At 32.0% G+C, this 21,590-nt stretch overlaps 2 long non-coding RNA genes across 2 annotated transcripts; one reads left to right on the top strand and one right to left on the bottom strand.

The window, feature by feature from the left end:
• The first annotated feature begins 3,237 nt into the window (after nucleotides 1-3,237).
• Nucleotides 3,238-5,640, top strand: LOC139490455 (uncharacterized). The gene is made up of 3 exons (XR_011656335.1): nucleotides 3,238-3,342; nucleotides 3,773-3,866; nucleotides 5,308-5,640. It is a non-coding gene; the product is annotated as an uncharacterized lncRNA (long non-coding RNA).
• A 6,943-nt stretch (nucleotides 5,641-12,583) lies between these two features.
• LOC139489164 (uncharacterized) lies at nucleotides 12,584-18,584 on the bottom strand. The gene is made up of 2 exons (XR_011656158.1): nucleotides 18,250-18,584; nucleotides 12,584-14,926 (listed from the first exon to the last, which is right to left on the bottom strand). It is a non-coding gene; the product is annotated as an uncharacterized lncRNA (long non-coding RNA).
• Nucleotides 18,585-21,590: the final 3,006 nt, after the last annotated feature.

Below are 21,590 nucleotides of genomic sequence, written 5' to 3'. Positions count from 1 at the left end.
ATAGATCTGTTAGTAACACATTATGGAATCATAACACAATGAAACAGAAGACAATGGACCAATAAGACTGCCATCAACATGATTAACATGCCATGGTTTATTTTATAAAATTACACATTGCACCATGGACCTATGTATCTCTAACATTACATCATAAAATTGAGAATGGAAATGGGGAATGTGCCAAAGAGACAACAACCCGACCATAGAAAAAACAATAGCAGAAGGTCACCAACAGGTCTTCAATGTAGCGAGAAATTCCCGCACCGGGAGGCATCCTTCAGCTGGCCCCATAACAAATATATACCAGTTCAGTGATAATGAACGCCATACTAATTTCCAAATTGTACACAAGAAACTAAAATTAAAATAATAACAAAGGCCAGAGGCTCCTGACTTGGGACAGGTGTAAAAATGCGGCAGGGTTAAACATGTTTGTGAGATCTCAACCCTCCCCCTATACCTCTAGCCAATGTAGAAAAGTAAACGCATAACAATACGCACATTAAAATTCAGTTCATGAGAAGTCAAAGTCTGATGTCAGAAGATGTAACCAAAGAAAATAAACAAAATGACAATAATATATAAATAACAACAGACTACTAGCAGTTAACTGACATGCCAGCTCCAGACTTCAATTAAACTGACTGAAAGATTATGATTTCATCATATGAACATCAGGCACAATCTTTCCCGTTGGGGGTTTAGTATCATACCATCATAACATATATAAGAAGAACATAACCCGTGTCATGTACTTTTATACCTGTACTAAACCGAAGACAATGGACCAATTAAGACTTTCAGTAGCATACCATGATCTCTTTTATAAATATTACACATGAGACCATGGACCTATACATACATGTATACTCCATGTTATAACACATCATGGACATCAATTAGACTGTCAGAAACATACCATGGTCTCTTTTATACATATTCCACAATGAAACAGAAAACCATGGACCAATAACAATAACCGTAACAAGAAGTGTTATAAAGCAAGTAATTACTTGTTTATTATGTGATCAATTTATTTGGCAATTACTGAAATTATTGTAGTAAAACTCTTATGTTATACCTGTATTTATAATCACACATATATATTCTCTTGTATTTTATAATCACACAAAATTACCAGGCTTCTCACAAAAGAAATCAAAGTTACTCAATTTTATTACGGCACAATATATACACAAGACAAACAGATATATTTCACAGCACAGGACAAACACTCGACTATACCACTGACAGTCACATGTAAAGTTAATGTTAAAGAGCAAATATAGCGTCTAGCCATTAGAAATGATAAATATATTCATCCAAACAGCTCGAATAAACACATGAGCTAGCCACAGTATACACAAGCACATCTTATAAATAAGTACATAAAATACATTAAAATTCATAACTAACACAGTTGTATGGAGCGGGTGGGAGTGTAAATAATTTCAATGAAAAATTTCAAATGTACCGCGTATCTCAAAACAAAGAAATATATAAGAGCGTCCTGTATCCAGGTAACAAATTGACCAATCAAAATAAGGAATACACTCTTGGTGGTTCGCCTGTCAGATGCGGAACATACATATAAGGTATAGGTAATATGTAAATATATTATTGGTATCGGTATCAGATTCGACCCAGAACTTGTTAATTATTGGCGATTTTAATTATGGGGAAAACAAAAGGTTTTGGAACGGTGTAATTTTTTATCAACACCATTGTCCTATATTAGCTATATATAAAGTTGAATTCTTTGATTTGTCGTTTTGGCTCCATGACGGCTGACAAATTGGACCTCGTTATTTTAGTATTTTAGATGTATTTATAATCATACTACACACATATATATGTAGGACTCTAAAGTGCGATGGGGACGCTAAAGTATGATGGTGTGTATGCTAAAGTGCGATGGTTGTTGTTTGCTAAAGTATGATGGTATATCACGCAAAAGTTTGATGGACCAAAAGGGTAAGGTTTAAGGGCTATAAAATTATTTTAAAGAACATTTAAAGTAAAAATAGTCGTTTTGCAGAATCTAGTATTATAAGGTATGTGACAGGCATTATAATTCAACAGTTGACTTAAGTGAATGAAAGACCGACCAGGTAAATAAATAATTGCTAAAAGGTATTTTCGGTGTCACAAAATACTATATTTCTTGTGAAAGAATTTTTAACAATTATTAAATATTATGATAATCGGTGTAAAATTGAGAATGGAAACAGGGAATGTGTCAAAGAGACAACAACCCGACCATATAGCAGACAACAGCTGTAACTTGCTGTTCACTCGTTGTAGTCTATAACTTATGGGAACACCTTCCCTTACAATCGTCCTTGTATATTAAAAATACAAAATTCGATTATCGTCGGAATATGTTACATTTGTTTGTTTACATTCTAATTTAAAGAGAGGCAGGCTATGTTCGCTCAGCTTAATTTTTCCTCTTTTTATGCCCCACCTACGATAGTAGAGGGGCATTATGTTTTCTGGTCTGTGCGTCTGTTCGTTTGTCCGTCCGTTCATCCGTCCGTCTGTCCCGCTTCAGGTTAAAGTTTTTGGTCAAGGTAGTTTTTGATGAAGTTGAAGTCCAATCAACTTGAAACTTAGTACACATGTTCCCTATGATATGATCTTTCTAATTTTAATGCCAAATTAGAGTTTTTATCCCAATGTCACGGTCCACTGAACATAGAAAATGAAAGTGCGAGTGGGGCATTCGTGTACTGAGGACACATTCTTGTTTCCTCTATGTTCAAACTAATGTATTAGCCAACAATTTATAATTTACGCACGAAAACATGTACCTTAATTTTGCCAACATTACTTTTAAATAAAAGTTACAACATTTTAATTAATTATTAACCATAGTAAAAGTAATTAACCCTGAAAAATATTTATAGATTATTGATTCTTCGCAACATTCTTATTAAAGACAGACAAACATTCACTAGTTAGAAAGATCATTGCTTATTTATTTAGAGTTAAAATATAATAGATGAAATAGACATATATATCGAGGCCTTCTGAAAATATCACATTTATGATATTTTCAGTAAGCCTGTTCTAATTATAAATTCAACTTTCTTTTTTAAATTTTAGATTTTTAATATTAAAACGTTTCTTTGCTTTTTGAGTAATAACTTAGATTTTAACAGCAAATGTAAATATATTTATATATGTTTTTGTATTTTATTCAGGTTCAGTACAGATGAAGTCCAAATTTATCAAAATGATCATGAGACAATTACTTAGGTAACTAACAGACTTGCTGGTGAAAATATGAGCTATTACTGGACAGAAGTTGGGGAGTGACTAAGATTAGCTAAAAATGTAAGCCATGGAAAAATGCTCTTAATCATATATCCTACATATACCTCTGTTTGAAAATTTTTTTAATGACAGTTACATGCAAACATTGGAATCGTATTTTATTTTTTAAAATTATTTTGATGAATATACAATTTTTCGGGTGGTGATCTAAAAAAAAATATGCTTGTTTAAACTGAAGAAAGTAACAACATTTAACAGGAAACCGATTAGTGGAGTATCATTTTGGTATTCAATACTCAATACTACCAAGGGATACTTTAGTAATCGAGTACTCATTGACATCCTTACTATATATACGTATGTTATTCAAGATGAATAAAATAAATAACAGTTGAAATATCCAAATCAATAAATCAGAATTGAGTAAATAAAAAATTTTATTACATTTTTGGCACTTGGCTGCAGTTTATATACATTCTATGATTTTTAGGCAAAAAATGTATAAAGCAGATCAACACCAGAATGGAATCACACCAACAAGACCAGAGAAGATTAATAAATCTATGTTTTTTAGCCATTTTAGTGTAAGTATTTATAATACAGCTTACATTTTGTATAAAAAAGCATGAATCAATAGTTAAGGTTCACAACATTTATATCATAACATTATTAATATATTTAGATAATGTGGAAGCAACCCCTCTCTTCAAAAAGGGGTTGTTAGAGTAACTGACATATAACTGAAAAAGAAGTATTAAAGTCCTTTGGTGGGGGCTATGGATTTTTTGTTTTCGCCTTCGATGAAAAACAATTTGGTTTTTTGCAACAGGTCGAAAACAATCTTTTTTTTTGAAACAGGTCGAAGAACAATTTTTCTCTTTCAACTTTAGCATTACAAATAGTAGCTGCTGAGGGTGAAACAAACAATTTTTATGCCCCACCTACGATAGTAGAGGGGCATTATGTTTCCTGGTCTGTGCGTCCGTCCGTCCGTCTGTTCGTTCGTTCGTTCGTCCGTCTGTCCCGCTTCAGGTTAAAGTTTTTGGTCAAGGTAGTTTTTGATGAAGTTGAAGTCCAATGGACTTAAAACTTAGTATACATGTTCCCTATGATATGATCTTTCTAATTTTAATGCCAAATTAGAGGGTTTACCCCAATTTCACGGTCCACTGAATATAGAAAATGATAGTGCGAGTGGGGCATTCGTGTACTGGGGACACATTCTTGTTTTTTCTATTTTTGTATAACATTGCAGTGTTTTCCCCAGGAATTTTGGATAGCATCACATTTGGCGTAATGTAATTTGTCGCGTCGTCGTCGTGACAATGCTCTATTTCCTTAATTTATTATACGTAACTGTTTATTACAAAATGCATTATATATTAAATAGTTTATATGCTATAGGCCCTTATTTGGTGAATAAAATATTCTATTCCCCTTATTCTTTGTGTATATATTGTTGAATTCATAACTGAGAATACATTTAAACTATAACCATGATAACAGTATTTTCAGTTTATGTTTTCTATATTCATTTATAGTTCCAGAATTATTTTTTTCCTCTTGGGCCAAATAAATTATTATAAATGTGTCATGGAAAGAAAATATAGCGTTATGGTACTGTGACGCTAAAACGGCCTGGGGAGAACACTGATTTTTTTTGTTATTAATGTTTAGTGATTATTTGTGTATTTTAATATTGAAAGCCTTTTGCTTAAAAGACCTCAGCATAATGACCCATTTCTTTTCAAATGGGCAGTTAATCCTTTGTAATGCATTTGCTTATTTTTTTGTTATTTACATATTTCTTTTAAAATACTCAAAAATAACTTATTAATCAAGTTTCATCTGGTATGCATATAATTTGAGTTGATAACATACATGTAAATGCAGGTTTTAAAATAATTTTTAATAGCCAAAATTAAATCATACATCAAGTTTAGAAATACATCCTTGTTTATCTTGCTTTGTTTATAGTAAGTATCCTTTTGAAATCGGGTAATATTACAGATGTCCTTTTTTCAGGTATAAAGACTTTATACCACTTTCCATAGGGGAATGAACAGCTTACCAGAAGAAATTGCATTTATCATGCAGTGTCCATTAACCTCTATATAAATGAAGATATGGCTGTGGTTTCAGTGTTGAAAATTGTGGATGATATAGTACCATTGTTGAAATATGTAAGAATACAATATAAAAAGAATATCATATGGCGTTTTCAATATCGCATCCGTATCAACTGGAGACACAAATATAATCCAAAGAGCTCTGCTCGAGGGATTATATTGGTTGAGGGTTGATACGGTGTGTGATATTGAACAAGCCATATCATATACACTTTATTATATACATATACCGCAAGTAGATGTTTTTTAAGTGACATGACATCATACAGATAAGGAGGTTTGAAATGATATAGGTTTGACTTGACGTCATACAGATAAGGGTTTTGATAAAGCCTTTGCAACAGTGAATGCAATCGATGACGTGACGTCATACAGATTAAAGGTGTGATAAAGCTTTTGCAACCGTGCTGATATCGATATCATCACGGGTGGCTGATACAGCACGCTTGCCATTGATTGTATTACACATACAATTTATCTGTATTTACTACTAATTATCACATATTTTGTACTGATATGTACGTTTTTGCATGGCCAATAATAGCCGGAAGTCAAGGTTGGTTATCAGCCCTCGGGGCCGATATCGATATCAGCCCTCGAAATCCATATCAAGCCCCTGAGTTTAACTTCCGGTAAACTGTCAATCAAAGACTATTTGTAAACAAGTTGAACACAATGAAAAGAAATTTAGAAAGTTACGAATCTGCTGTAGAAGAAAAAAGTAGAAATCAACAGTGAAAATCACAAAAGTTCCCGTAAAATTTTGACGTCATAAAGAATTTATAAAATATATGACGCCACACTGGAATGAGTAGCGATATAGGATTCTTCTTAAGCATTTTTAACATTTGTAATGTAACATTTAAAAGTCGTTTAATATTTGCAATTCTTAGAATTAATATATTTATTGTTAATCATTTCTGAAACTTTTCACAAAACGTTGTTTACCTACTGTGATACGAACTTTTTTAAACTCACAGTGATACATTTTTTATTTTATTTTCGTTAAATATCTTTTTGATTTTTGATGAAATATCAAACATAATTTGGTGTAAGCTATTTGTTTTCTCTTGCTTAAAAATATGTGATAAATAGATTATTACATGTCATTTTTCATATGGTCCCTGGTATCAGCCCACGACCCATATCAAGCCCTCGGGCTAAAGCCCTCTGGCTTGCTATGGGAGTCTAGGGCTGATACCAGGGCAATATGAAAAATGCCATGTAATAATCTATAAGTATATAATAAATTCATTTATTTGTTTTTTCATCATTTTATACCATTCCATTACGGAAAAAATATAGAATTGTTTGTTGCTCATAAATAAATCCAACCTAATGAGGTTCCCTAATGGAAATGCTTGTTTGCTAAACTGTTCTATATGATAAATCAAGTATAAAATTCAACTATAACACCTGTTTACTTTATTTGAAAAGATTCTTATTTGGAATTCTCAAACCATTTATATGATCACAATCTGGTGTTTCAATCAATATCACTATAATGTAGTATGATAAAAAGAGTAGGACATAAGTATACAAATGTAGACAAATGGACATAAGTTAACAAAATTATGTAAATGACCGGTTACCATTAAGGGGTTATCTATGCTTAGCAATGTTAATTCTTTTTTTTTATTTGAGCACTGACAGAATTGCCTGAAGGAAAGTAATAGTTATTCTAATTATATTATTGTAATATTTCTCTCAGATTGAAGAACAATTGAAAGATACAACTGACCATTGGGTTAAATCTACCCTGCAGCAAGTGAATGCAGAACAGCAGAGTATGGATGCCGTAAAGAGCTGGTGTCGCCTAGTAATAGAGGGACGGAAGTAAGTATAATGTTTTTCAAAGTAATTTTTATTATTTAGTGTGTAGAAAATAAATATATTAATATAAAAATGAGGAAATGGTGTATGAATTCCAATGAGACAACTCCCCACAAGAGACCAAATTTCACAGAAATTAACAATTACAGGTCAAATAATTGACTATAAAAAGCTCTTCAAAATGACAAATCTGAAACCATTCAAACAAAAAAACTACCAGCCTGATTTATGTTTCTTATTAATGATTTAAAAATGCACATATTTATTAAGCACAGATAGTAATAGTACTGTTCTATATATCATTACTGGTCTATGATAAATGTATGTAATAGTAGACCAAGTATTCTGTTTTTAATTTTGCTACCTATGTATATTATCTATAGCTTTGTTATTTATCTGTTAGCTGTTTTCCATCGACATCTATTGTCCCATTGTTGTCACATCCAATACAACAGCACTGTAAAAAATACCAGCAGTACAGTAGCTGATCCTGCCACCATTGACATTCTCAGCTAGACCATCATCTTTACACTTGGTTTGGGTGTCTGCAAATCCAACAAATATGTAAGATACTGTGGATTCATTTTTATTCGTGGTATACCAATTTTCGTGGGTTTCGTGGGTCACAGCGAACCACGAATTTAAGAATTCAACGAAGAATAATCCCGATAAATTTGTATGGAGTCGGATGTTTATTTCCGGTTATGTTATGCAGTTCTAGTATAGTGTTGACTAGCGATAAACATTGTAACATAACACGTGTTTTTATTGAAAGAAGGTACAAGTAGTTTAATTAAATCAATAATAAATATATCGAATACCAGTGATAATTTACTTTTTAAAATTGATTAAAACTGTTCATGGAAAATAACTGCAAGTTGTTAATTACCGTGTCAATTTTGGTTTACTAGTGATTGAAAATCAATAGGATTAAGTACGGGGATATTGCCCGTAGGTAATATTGTTTATGACAGGAACATTTATTTTCACACCTTTTACTTATATGACTGTTTATTATATCGTGATTAGGGAAATGAGCTTTCAATCATAAAGTTTTGATTGCCTTATAGAATTCCGACAAGCATTTATAAATTGTAAAACAATCAAATAATTAGTTGTCTTTGTCCGTTATTGTAATAGAAGTTTTCAATGAACACTTTAACCCAAAATGACCAAGCGAGGATTTTGACAATTCAAAACTTTTTCAATGAATTCCTTCTTTTTTATTAGTTTTATTATTGATCAAACCAAGGAGGTTATATGATCTCCAAATCAAAAAGAAATCAGCGAATTACGTATTTGATTTTTTTTTTGTTTGTTATCAGCAATCCACGAATTTACGTATACCACGAAACGTCTTTTTTTCTCTTTCCACTAAAATTGATACCCACGAAAATAAATGAATCCACAGTATAAAAAATTTAAGCTTCACTTTATCTTGCAATCAGCTTACTATTGTTAAATAACAGGTACACAAATAAATTTTTGCTTTATTTGTACATTTTTGGAATATATCAAATTTATTTTTACTTACTACGAAACAGGAGCACATATAAATAAATTTGATATCTTCCATAAATGTACATACATGGTATATTTATCATGCTTATTTCAAAGATATTCACTCAAAATATATCATCTTAACAATTTTGTGTATTACATTTGTAAAGTTTTTTTACAAGCATCACTCACATCGTTTACACATACATGTATAGTGTATAGAATGGCAATGTATTGCTAAGGTTAAAACTAAGGCTTATAATTTCATTAAAGATGCTGTAAAGAGTGATGTTTGGGTTCCTTAGGAGTGCCTAAAAATATTTTATATTCTAAGGAGTTCAGCAAATTATCTGAAGAAGTTTTATAAATTTATCTGACTACAACCTAATTACATTGAAGTATACTACATCACAAAGCATTTGAAGAAAAATGTAATATATGTATAGACACCTAGATGCATCATTGTTTTTTACTTTTGAACTTAGTTATATTTGTATAATTTGTTTTTCCATTATTTTCTTCATACAGTTCTGCATCTATCAATCATGTGGTTCCAGCTTCAAAAATGTGATTTTTTAGTCTAACAGTATGCCATATTTTTGTGCTACAGTTATACAGGTATACACCTTTATATTTAAAAGCTTAATATTCCATAAAGTGATATAAACCTCAAATTTAAAAAAAGATATGCATATGTTTTTTATAAATTAATGGAAAGTTTTCATTATAAATTTTTTTGGGAAAAAAATCGTTGATTTGTCCATATTTAGAAGAAGTTTTTTTTTTTGTAATTGCTTGCTTCCAAATTTGTATGCAAGTGACGTTAGGGTGACCCTTCTGGTCAGGCCAAAATCCTATTTCACCCTGAAAATAAATAGGTAGGGTAGGTAGGTAAAACATTTTATTTTGTGAAAACTTTTTTCATTTTTTTCTATCCATGACAGCAGAAAAAGGTTCCAAATGAAATCTTTTGTTTTTTAATATTAAGAATAGTACTTCAATCTACAGCTTTTTTAATTTTCTGTTTTAGTTCTGTGTTAGAAATATGAGAACAAACTTTAATGCAAATGTTATTCATTTTGTGGGTCGTAATAGGAATATGTTCTTGCCGATTAATTATCTTAAAGCAAAAATGGCACTGAAAAATCTAGCATGGTATTATTATGTTTGGCTTCGTTGAACCTAACAATGTAAATGACACATATCGTATACATGTGGGAACCAATTCCTACCCTCCTTTTTTTTATATAGTAAAAACTCTGCAAATTGATGCTTAGCAGCAATTTATTATGATTTTTCGAGGGGTAATACTCTTTTCTTTTTCTATAGGTCCATCATGGTGTTCCTCAAAATGATTATCATGTCCTAATTATCCAGAATAAATGTCATTATATTTTACAACCATGTCATCACATTTTACATATTTTACAGCTTATATGCTACACGGTTGTCGAAAAGCCATGGTTGTTTATTTAAAATCTTGGTTCTTGAAATTCTTTACTTGTCCATATTGGTCATTGCTATCAATAATTTTGAAAATCTTTAGATTTCTAAACAAAATCCGGACAGACCGAAAAATCCGGATTTTTTATATTTTAAAAACTTTTGTCGATCAAATGTTTAGGGTCGGAGGTAGGGTCGGGAAACCGGAAACACACTATTTATTTATCCATTGTGAAAACTCTACTCTCGCCACAAATTTGATAACTTTTTGTAGCGGTCAGAAAATATTATGAAATTCTTGTAATTCAAATATTGTGTGATCGATAAAGGTAATATCAAGGAAAAATTCATTTTCCATCATCAAACAGAAGTTTAAACTGGTTGAAAGTTATTCTATAACACTTCACGACTGTTAGCATAGGTCATAATCAAAAGTAAAATGAATTAGAAATTTGTGCATGTTAAAACTGAAAGTTTGAATAGAACATGTAAAAGAAAAGAAATTTTTGAAGAATCTTAATCTAATATAATACGAATAAGTAATTACATTTTGTGGTTTATATATCAACATAAATCAGGGTGTTTGTTTTCTCTTTGAAATGCTTGTATTTGTCATTTTTTGGGCCTTTTATAGCTAACTATATGGTATGGGCTTTGCTCATTTTTAATGGTAGTACGGTGACCTATAATTGTAGGTCTGTCATATCTGTCTCTGGTGCAGATTTACTGCATTGGCAATCATACCACATTTTCTTTACTTATATGGAACATATGGTTTATCGAGTATTGAGATATACAGGTTGCATTCAACTGTTTGATCATATGCATACATAGTTAGGAAAACCCCTGGTTGCGCATCGTTTTACTTGCAGACCATGGTTCTTGATGTTGTGTGTTGTTTAATTTATGGTGTTGTATTTCCATGAGATCATAATCCCTTACTTTATACATATAAATTTTAATCATTTTTTTTTTTCATATCTTTATTAAGTTGATTATGATTGCAGTTTTAAATGTAACATCAGTGTTTAATATAAAATGGTCATAGTTGATAAATTAAAAGGAACAACTTTTCTCTTACTGTAGAAGTTATCTCTGATATGTTCAACGATGTGAACAAATACAAACAGTAAGTGTTGTGTCTGATCGATGATGATTCAATTTCAGATTGAGGTTATTTGAACAGAAAGTAATTTGACATTGTTTAAGTAGTCATGCGATTTCAGGGTTGTAAATTATCAAGGATAAAAAAAAGGAAAGTCTAGATAATTGTAGGCTCAATAAGAAGTCAAAGCATATCACACGAGAATTATGACTACAATTAATGTTATTGTGTTGTTTGGTCTGTTGTGTTTTCTTCTCTGTATGATGGTTTCCTGAGATGTACTATGATGAAGGCAATTTATCGCGGTAATACTTCCAAATGAGCTCTTTTTAAGTCGAATTGGTTAAATTAAAAGTTGTCGATCTACCACGATTACAAATTATTATTCAATAGAATTTGTACGCCTATCCATTTTTTATTTGAATTCAAGGTTATATAGATATGGGTGCAGGTTTTCAAATGTTTTTTTGTTCAACTGATGAACATTAAATTTCTTGATACACTGTTTTTTCAATAAACGAACGTCAAGATGTTCACCTAACTAACTTTCATTCATATTTTTATAAATGAATCCAGTCCTATGTTCATGATTTTTTTCAATTTTTGTGTGGAAACCAAAGATACCAGTGCATACCTAATTTAGAAAGTAAAATCACAAAAATAATGAACTCCAATGAAAATTTAAAAGAAAGGAAAGTCTCTCATCAAAAATAAAAAGCTTCAACACATCAAACGAATGGATGTCAACTGTCAAATTCTTGACTTGGTACGGGAATTGTCTTATGTAGAAAATGGTGGATTAACCTGGTTTTAAAGATTGCTCACTTCTATGACAAGCATCAATCAAATTGCAAAATCAAAAGATCAAAGTAGATGTTCAAATTCGACCTGTGAACTATGCACAAGTCCCAAAGTTAATTTATCTGAGGGGGCGGACAAATAACAATTTGCATGGAGATTATACAGACCTATGGTAACACTACTTCATACCAAAACCACTTACTTTACATGTACGCTGCAAAAATGTCAAAGTGAAAGTTATTACTTAAGAGAGAGGATGGAAAGGGATGTGCTTATGTCATAACCACTGTATATATAATTTCATAGATCCAGCATAAGTGATTTCCCTTGTAGCTATTGCTGAAGCAATTATGTTAACGCAGATCGACGCGAGATAATAAGTGACTGTGCTATAAAGGGCAAGCACTTACGATAATTAAAAGGGCATCATAAATATGGTCGCTGTCTAAAAAAGTCACTTGTCTCTTTTCCGTCCACTGAAACTAGCTGATGGTATATAAATAAATTATTTTATTTGGCAATTTTTAGAAATTTAGTTAATACAATTGTAGGATATTTAATGATAAATATCTGGTAAATGTTAAATACATGTGATTAATAATTTTATATACATTAACATAAATATTTATGTGTTTATTGGTTTGACATATAAGTTATGTACACATTTATAGTAATTGTACAATCCGTTTAATTTAATTTTGAACCAAAATAAAAAAAATTACAAAACAAATCTAACTTAATAATACAGTTTACAGTGCTTATCCTAAGATTAAATTGGAATGAAATGAAATTGTAAGGTTTTAAAATTTAGAATTATTAAATTGAAGCGCAGTTCAGATTTATTTTGAGTTGTTCCTAATTTTAGATGAAACTTTAACTTGTGTAACATGACATAGATTTACAAAATCAAAAGAATACATCTGCTTACTGAAAATCAACTTATTGGTATACGGTTATACATCTAACAATACTTTAATATAACCACACAAGATGTAAAACTTTCAAGCACTATGATATTTTAAAAGGGCATACATCAATTGGTCTTTGTTAAGTTAGAAATTATATTGATCACGAAAAAGTTCATAAAATTTAGCACACGATTTAAAATAAAAAAAACATACAAATGATATAATAATATGAGACAAAGCATGTTCTGTTTTATGTCCTAAAATTTCATTAAGAACCAGTTTCGTAAAGTTTGACATTCCCATAAAATTACTTGTAAACCAAAAACCCAGATTCATGACAGAAATGACCCAGAATATATGAGTCATTGAAACTTGTGGAAAGGATGTCGAAAATTTAGATTTTTTTAATTCGTTTACTTTTAAAATCAAGAATATTTGTATTGATATCTGAAGTACGACCAATACATTTTTAACTATCAAAAGTGTAATCGTCGTCATCTGCGTAAATAGAGAGTATGCTGTAAGAATTACACAATAAAATGTCAAAGAAGCAAGAAAACTCAGTGATATAACAAAATGACTTGAGTTCAAAGATGGAATTTTCCCAACTTCCAGTCTTTCAAAAAAGGTCTTTGGTCCATAAAGCATGTAAAAACAGAACATGAAAAGAAATAACATCACAATATGGAGGATTATATGATACACAAAAAATATTGTTTCTTCATTTTTGAGACCTCTGCATGTTGTTAAATTGAAACATGTATTCTTTATACCATCATTAGCAAGTGCATATATTGAAAGGCCACAATCCGGAATAAACAAAAAAATTACAGCTACACCAGTTATATGTGTAAATCGATAGAACGACATTTTTTGCATTGTTTCTTTCCGGTTAAGAGATTCGTGTTTGCCCTCGTTGAAATGCTGTTTATCTGCAGTAGATTTAGGCAGATTGTCAACTGAAATATGTATGTTGGCATGTCCATCTGTGTGTGTATTGTCAATCTTTTCACGTGAAAAGATGCTTCGTGATGAATTTACTCCGTAATCTTCATTATTGTCTGTGCATTGTTTTGACAAAAGGGGCTTCTGTTCGTCATTTGTTTGTTTCGATTCTGCATGTGTTATGTGTTCTATAGCACTTTCTCTTGTGGATGTAGTGATATAACGCACTCCCCTAGACGAAACCTCAAATATTTGTAACATACAGAGTACAGAGTATTCCCCCTCCATAGGTTTACAAAATCGAGCAAATAATTTATATGCGTCTTTCATTTCCCAATGTATTTTGCCAATATAAGGTCTTATACATTTCTCAAAGCTGTTGTTCGAATCATTTTCCGATGACACGTAAGCATTGACTAGTATCAACACGAAATGGCTTGCATTAGGCCAGAATATAAGGAATGTGACAAGTTTTATCAATACGCAGCGGTAAAAACGGATATTAAACGTGAGTTGCAAAAACATACTTTGAAGTAAACAGAAAATGATTTGTACGATTCTATAGTCAAAAACTGCCTCATCGTAGTTTGGATTGTATGTGCAATTGATCGTTATGTTTCCATGTGATTTTAATTCATTGAATTTTTCTTTTTTGGCTCTTCCATTCAAAATGGATATCATCGAAAATAAAGTTGTGAAAAAAGTAAATATCCACATAAAAACTTTAACTAGATTGTCCGTTTTACCCTTGTGTTGTCGTATATGAACGGTCTCTTCATTATTTTCGTTTACCTTCCATAAAATGAAATAGGAAACAAGTGCTACAATCCCACTAGCACATAGTACCGTGTTGAATATATATGCATTCCTCGGATTTATTAAGCCGTGACATACAAGACTATCACATGTGCTCAAACTTAGCTGGATAACAAATGTAACTGTTAGAATTGTCACCAATACAAGAACTCCGCAGCTCATTCCTGTAATTAATTAAAAACATATTAAGTAGTTTATCAATACAATGTAAACTCCATTTTAAATAATTATAAAGTACTTTTGAGTTAAATCTTTCGAAACATTACATTTTTTTTACCATGACTATAGGTTTCTAAATAGTTTGGGTTCATAAGTCGAAAATAAATTGACAACGCCATGCCAAACCATTAAAAAAATAAAAAAAAAGACCAGACAAACAATAGTAAATAAAACAGATCATAGAAAACTAAAGACTGAGCAACAACTTTTCACCAGAGGCCAAATGATATATACTATTCACAAACAATACGGTTAGGTCCACGTTTAATGGTCGCACATTTTCTTTGAATTTTGAAACTGATATAACTTGAAAAACAAACAGTATTATTTATTTACTCACAATAAAGTACGTATGAGAAACTGGACGATATTTATCTAAACGCACTCAAGAACATCTGTATCGTTTTAAAAGACCCAATAAATTCAAAAGTATCATTTACCAACACCTTAAGAAGCACAACCATCCTTTTAAATATTTAGCAGTTCAACCTTTAGAAGTAGTAAATAGTTTGTACGATCACGGAAAAAAATTGAATTAAATTGGTATAAAAAATTACAGACAGTCTACCCTCTCGGTCTTAAGGATGTACTTAGGTGAGGTTAGGTGAAAATTAATAAATTAAGAAGTTAAAATTGATTTTATAATCAGGTAGAGCATCAATTAAGGATAAAAATAAGCTAAAAAAATTGATAGGTCATGGACCTCCTTTTGGAGATATTTGAGATTTAAAATATGGTGGGAAAAGGCTGACTCGGACTTTTACCTTATATTTGCATTGGTATTATTAGGTCTCAAAACAAAAGAAATAAAATTAAGAATCTTCTAAAATTTGGGTAAATGACCTTTCATGAGCTATTAAGTCTTAAATGAAAAAATAAATGGGTGTTATGGGGCAAAATATTTTACATTGTATTGTATGGAAAAACACCAAGGAGACCGAACATTTGACACAAATTCCAAAACCTCACCTAAGTACATCCTTAATGATAATATCATGGGAATTGGTAATATATCTAGAACCGATTCCGTTAACATTTTGGATATAGTTTCTCAAACTGTTCGTAAAAACCGTTCTCACGGTCGTAGGACAAATCGCAATCAAAGAAAATTTCGGACCAATCATACCAATATTTCGGACCTAATTTCTATTTCAAAAAACAACGGCAGACATTATCTGTTAACAAAACTCTGTTCATTACCGGTTAATAAGTTAAATAAAAATTCACATACTTCATGTAATTGTAGTACCTCCGAATATATTTATGGACCCATTTTCCATGTTATAACAGGAGATCCTAACATCGTTCAAGACCGAGAGTTAAAATCATTCCTCAGTAAAGGACCTAAATATCGTCCCCCGTCAATTATTAATTGGAATGAGTGTCGTAATATCATCCACGACTCACTCCATACTTACTGTATGAAATGGATAAAACGGGAAAAAGCTGACAAAAAATCTTTGGACTCTTTTTTTAATTCAGTAATGAAGATAGTTGATATACGTATTCAACATTTTAAAGAACATTTTACTATGAACAATAACCACAAAAAACCTATTTCTCGTATCAAACATAAACTAAATGAACTAGCCAAGAAATTTGTTTTTGTCCCGACCGATAAAGCTGCTAATAATATTATTATTGTTTGACGAAAATTTTACATTGAAGTTCTGAAAAAAAGAAATCACCAATTCACAAACATTCCAACTGACTCCATTTTCAGAAAACATCTGAAACAAACATAAACTTTTAGCTACCGCTTTACAAGCAGAGCCAAATACAATGAAAGTCCCAACCATGTACTGGCTTCCGAGGCTACACAAAACACCTTACAAATATAGATTTATTTCGTCTTCAAGCCATTGTTCCACTACTAAATTATCTATTCTTCTTACCAGCACACTGGGTACAATATTAAATAATAAATTGTTCAAATAAGGCCTTCGAAAATAGTGGAATTAATTACTGTTGGAGTGTCAAGAACTCGTTGGAAGTACTTGATAAATTGCATGCTTATATTGGTGATTTTAAATCTGTTCAAATTTTAGATTTTTCTACCCTGTATACCACATTGCCTCACATTCTCATTAAGAAAAAATTCACACACCTAATTAAATGGGCATTTAAAAAGTCAGAATGTGAATATATATGTTCAAACTCTTTTAGGTCATTTTCTAGTAGCAATAAACAAAAACAAAAACTATGTCAATTGGACATGCTTTGATACTATATATGCCCTTGAATTTTTACTAGATAACATTTTTGTTCGCTTTGGGGATTCCGTATATCGTCAGATTATCGAAATTCCAATGGGGACTAACTGTGCACCACTTATTGCGGACCTGTTTTTGTATTGCTATGAGTTACAATTTATGACAAAAATAAGCAAAGACCCATCGAAACAACTTTTGATAAACACATTTAATAATACTTTTAGATAATATTATTTGGATGATATTTTGGCTCTCAATAATGACGACTTCAGTATGTATATTAAAGAAATTTATCCTGTTGAACTTACTTTAAATAAAGCTAATACTAACAATGACCACTGCCCTTTCCTCGATCTTGATATCTATATCACTAACGGAAAGCTGAATACTAAAATTTATGATAAAAGAGATAATTTTTGCGCCTGTCCCAAGTCAGGAGCCTCTGGCCTTTGTTAAAATTGAGAATGGAAATGGGGAATGTGTCAAAGAGACAACAACCCGACAAAAAAAAACAACAGCAGAGGGTCTATATCTAGTCCAGTGATAAGGAACGCCATACTAATTTCCAATTGTACACAAGAAACTAAAATTAAAAATAATACAAGACAAACAAAGACCAGAGGCTCCTGACTTGGGACAGGCGCAAAAACGGGGCGGGGTTAAACATGTTTGTGAGATCTCAACCCTCCCCCTATACCTCTAATGTAGAAAAGTAAACGCATAACAATACGCACATTCAAATTCAGTTCAAGAGAAGTCCGAGTCGTTAGTCTTGTATTATTTTAATTTTAGTTTCTTGTGTACAATTTGGAAATTAGTATGGCGTTCATTTTCACTGAACTAGTATATATTTGTTTAGGGGCCAGTTGAAGAACGCCTCCGGGTGCGGGAATTTCTCGCTACATTGAAGACCTGTTGGTGACCTTCTGCTGTCTGTTGTGGTGTTACAGTACAATATGTGAATAAGCTATAAAATGTCTGGTGCAAATGGTTTTACTCATCAGATTAATACAAAGCAGAAAAATATATTTTTTTAGAATTAAATCTGCACTTACCGTTAATCTTTTAATCGTCTATTATTATTACATGTCAACTGAAATACTCTCTGTGTTTTAGATTGTTATGAATACTTATTGCCTTACGTTTATATATGGTCTAGACTGGGTATTCCCCATGTATATTTTCTGGAAGCAACACTATTCTTTAAAGTTCTGATCTCTTTTACATATCAACATTACGTAGGAGTTAGTACATAAGACTATATACATATCATTTATTTTTTTCAGAAAATTGTTTTTGACCTAGAACATTACAAATAGCAACATAAATGTCATGTCTTACGCAGGATACATGTACATGCGGATATTGTAGTTGTGGATATGCCAAATAATTTCACTAGTTTACAAATTATACATATTTATCATACATAGATGTTCAACATATAAATGATAATTCAAAATGAAGTTCTAATTTATACATGTTTGATGCTTTTGATCGTCATGCATACTGTTGAATTTGATATTATGCTATATTACAGTCACCTTTACTCCTCCAGCCCTTCTGATCATCTAACACATTTCAATCAATTTGTGCCTTAGATAACTCTACCGATAAGCTAAATGTTTTGTCAACAGCTCGACGGTGTTGATGGGTAACATATGAGAAATTGCCTGATTTGTAAGACACTTATATATAAGACACTTATATATACTTATGTATGTTTTCCGATACTTATATATCAGCAGTTTAAAAATGATGAGTAACGACATATGATCATAGCTCTTCAATTGTGTCCTGTTTACTGCGCGTTGTATTACGGATGGCGGCATGTCATCATGTGCATTTTGTTGAATTTTAAGACATGATGAATTAATATTAAGAATTTTTACAAGATTTATTTGATATTACATACGAATGCATACAAACTTGTGAAAAGAGGGCTATGATAAAATTTGAATTGCTAAGAACGCGAATTAATGTAATAGCCTAACTTACCCATAAGTCATTCTTTCTCTGTTGACAGATTTAGAGTGAAATATTTTATTTCATACTTTAATTTTTTATGTATAATATCTTATTTCTATCATTGCAGGAAACAGTCCGGGTAAGTGTCATAAAAAATAAGAAATAGTGACATAATGAAGCATATAATTTGTGATATATAAAATATTTGGAAAAAATTAACTTAACTATACTATTCTCGACCAAAAAGAAATACGGCCGATGTTACCGGTAGTATTTGATTCACTTACATAGATAATTTTTGAAGGTTGTTTATAAAACCTACTAGTATTCCATTATTTAATACCCCAGTCCCACTAGGCCACGATCGCACTACGATCTGTGAAAAAAATGCAAATTTTGATGATCGTAGTGCGATCGTGTAGATCGCAGTAAGGGAGTATCACGGTCGTGGTGAGGTCTTCAAGATCGTGAAGAGCGTGGCCAAATATGAACATGTTCAAAACAATCGTGGTGCGGTCGTGGCGAAATCAGGTCGTAGTAGAAGCGTAGTGAGCATGGTGAGATCGCACTAAGATCGTAGTAAGATCGCAAAGGTCGCTGTACAACCGTAGAGAGAGCGTAACGAAAGCGCGATTCTATTCGGAGAGACTGAGCTACGATCGCAGAGCGGCGTTATCACGACCTCACTACGACCATCACGTTCTCACTGCGACCCAACTACGCTTCCACTACGACTATACCACGCTCTTCACGACCATAGTACGATTCTAGCACGCCCTTGCCGTCCTCATCACGCTCTTCTTACGACCTGAGTACGTTCACACTACGACCATCATTCTCATTGTCATTTTCACATAAAATATATATAAAAGCTTCCTAGATTTCGTTTGTGTGAATGTAATTATCCATTTCCTCTAACGGCTCAACCATGCTTCTCGTTTATAAATAGATTAGATCGTTGGTTTTCCCGTTTAAATGGTTTAACACTAGTAATATTTTGGGTCCTTTATAGCGTGCTGAATGATGTGAGCCAAGGCTCCGTGTTGAAGGCTGTATCTTGGCCTATAATGGTTTACCTTTATAAATTGTTACTTGGATGGAGAGTTGTCTCATTGGCACTCATACCACATCTTCCTATATATATTGATACATCTATCTCATCTCTGCTACCGTTTACTAAAATGTCGTCATTGAGCTTTATGGACCAGCAATAGGTTGTAATTTAGGTTGGATTGGTCGGTCCGACATCTCTGCTTGATCAGGATTCGTTACTTTGCTCCCTCTGCCTCTACATCAACTCCTACCACCATGCCCACGTGTTCTGGTAGATTTTGGTGGCATGACTGTATTGTTTCCGAGAAATCTACGATTTAATCAGAAATAGAAGGAATTGAACTGTATTGATATGGAACACGATGTTGACGTTATTGCTGAGAACGTAGTAAGATCGTGCTATGAGCGTAGTATAATCGTGGTAAGAACGTGTTATAATCGCAGTAAGATCGTTTTGCAATTGGATAACTCGTGGTATGGTCGTAGTAAGAACGTGAAGAGCGGAGAAAAATCTTGATAAGCTTAGTGATGTCGCAAAATAAGCGTGGTGAGAACATGGTATAATCGTAGCGGGATCTTTGTAGAAGCGTAGAGAGGACGTAGTAGCATCGTGAAAGCAACGAAAATTTACATTTTCATGCCGCTTATACGGCGACCTCACCACGATCTTAATTTATTTTAGATCGCAGTGAGCGTGGTGCGATCGTGGTCTAGTGGGACTGGGGCTTAAAGAGTGTTTATAAAGTGCGCATAGAAGTTGATGTGTGCTGCATTTTGCTCTTGAAGTCAATTTTGCAAATTTAAATGTTTTCTTGAAAAGATTTTTGCTGAATAAGTCTCAATCATAAATTCATTAATTTGTATTGAAGAAAGTATACATCTCTATAGTTTAGTTTGTTGGTATATTTAAAGGATAGATATTAAGAAAAATCCTTAATATTTGCCAGAATCAGTCATGATGTTGACAATTCGTCAAGTGATAAAATAAGTACATCAGTATATGGTGCAAAGTAAATATTTGAATCTATGGTACTGTCAATTTAAGAAAAAATTGAAGTCCCTTTATGGACCGGTCTAGCTATCTGTTAAAAGAATTAGTAAAAACTGGTTCCACGTCTTTTCTAAACTTCCCTTATGAACATAAGTTTTAACACAATTGTTTAAATTCTAAAACAAAACAAGCAGGAGGAGAGTAACATATCTAAGAATGAAACAACACAAAATTTATGCAGCTTAATACAGATTACTTCAACTTAAGTTTACTGAAATTCATGTGGAATATAAGAAACACACTTTTTATAAGAAACAATACTCGCTATTGCATCACATAGTATGTTATATATATACTATTTTAGAAGGAAATTACCATTAGTGGACA

This window comes from Mytilus edulis, chromosome 9 (assembly GCF_963676685.1).
Source record: "Mytilus edulis chromosome 9, xbMytEdul2.2, whole genome shotgun sequence".
Taxonomy (NCBI): domain Eukaryota; kingdom Metazoa; phylum Mollusca; class Bivalvia; order Mytilida; family Mytilidae; genus Mytilus; species Mytilus edulis.
The sequence above is the reverse complement of the archived record's forward strand: the minus strand, read 5'-3'. Positions and strand labels throughout refer to the sequence as shown.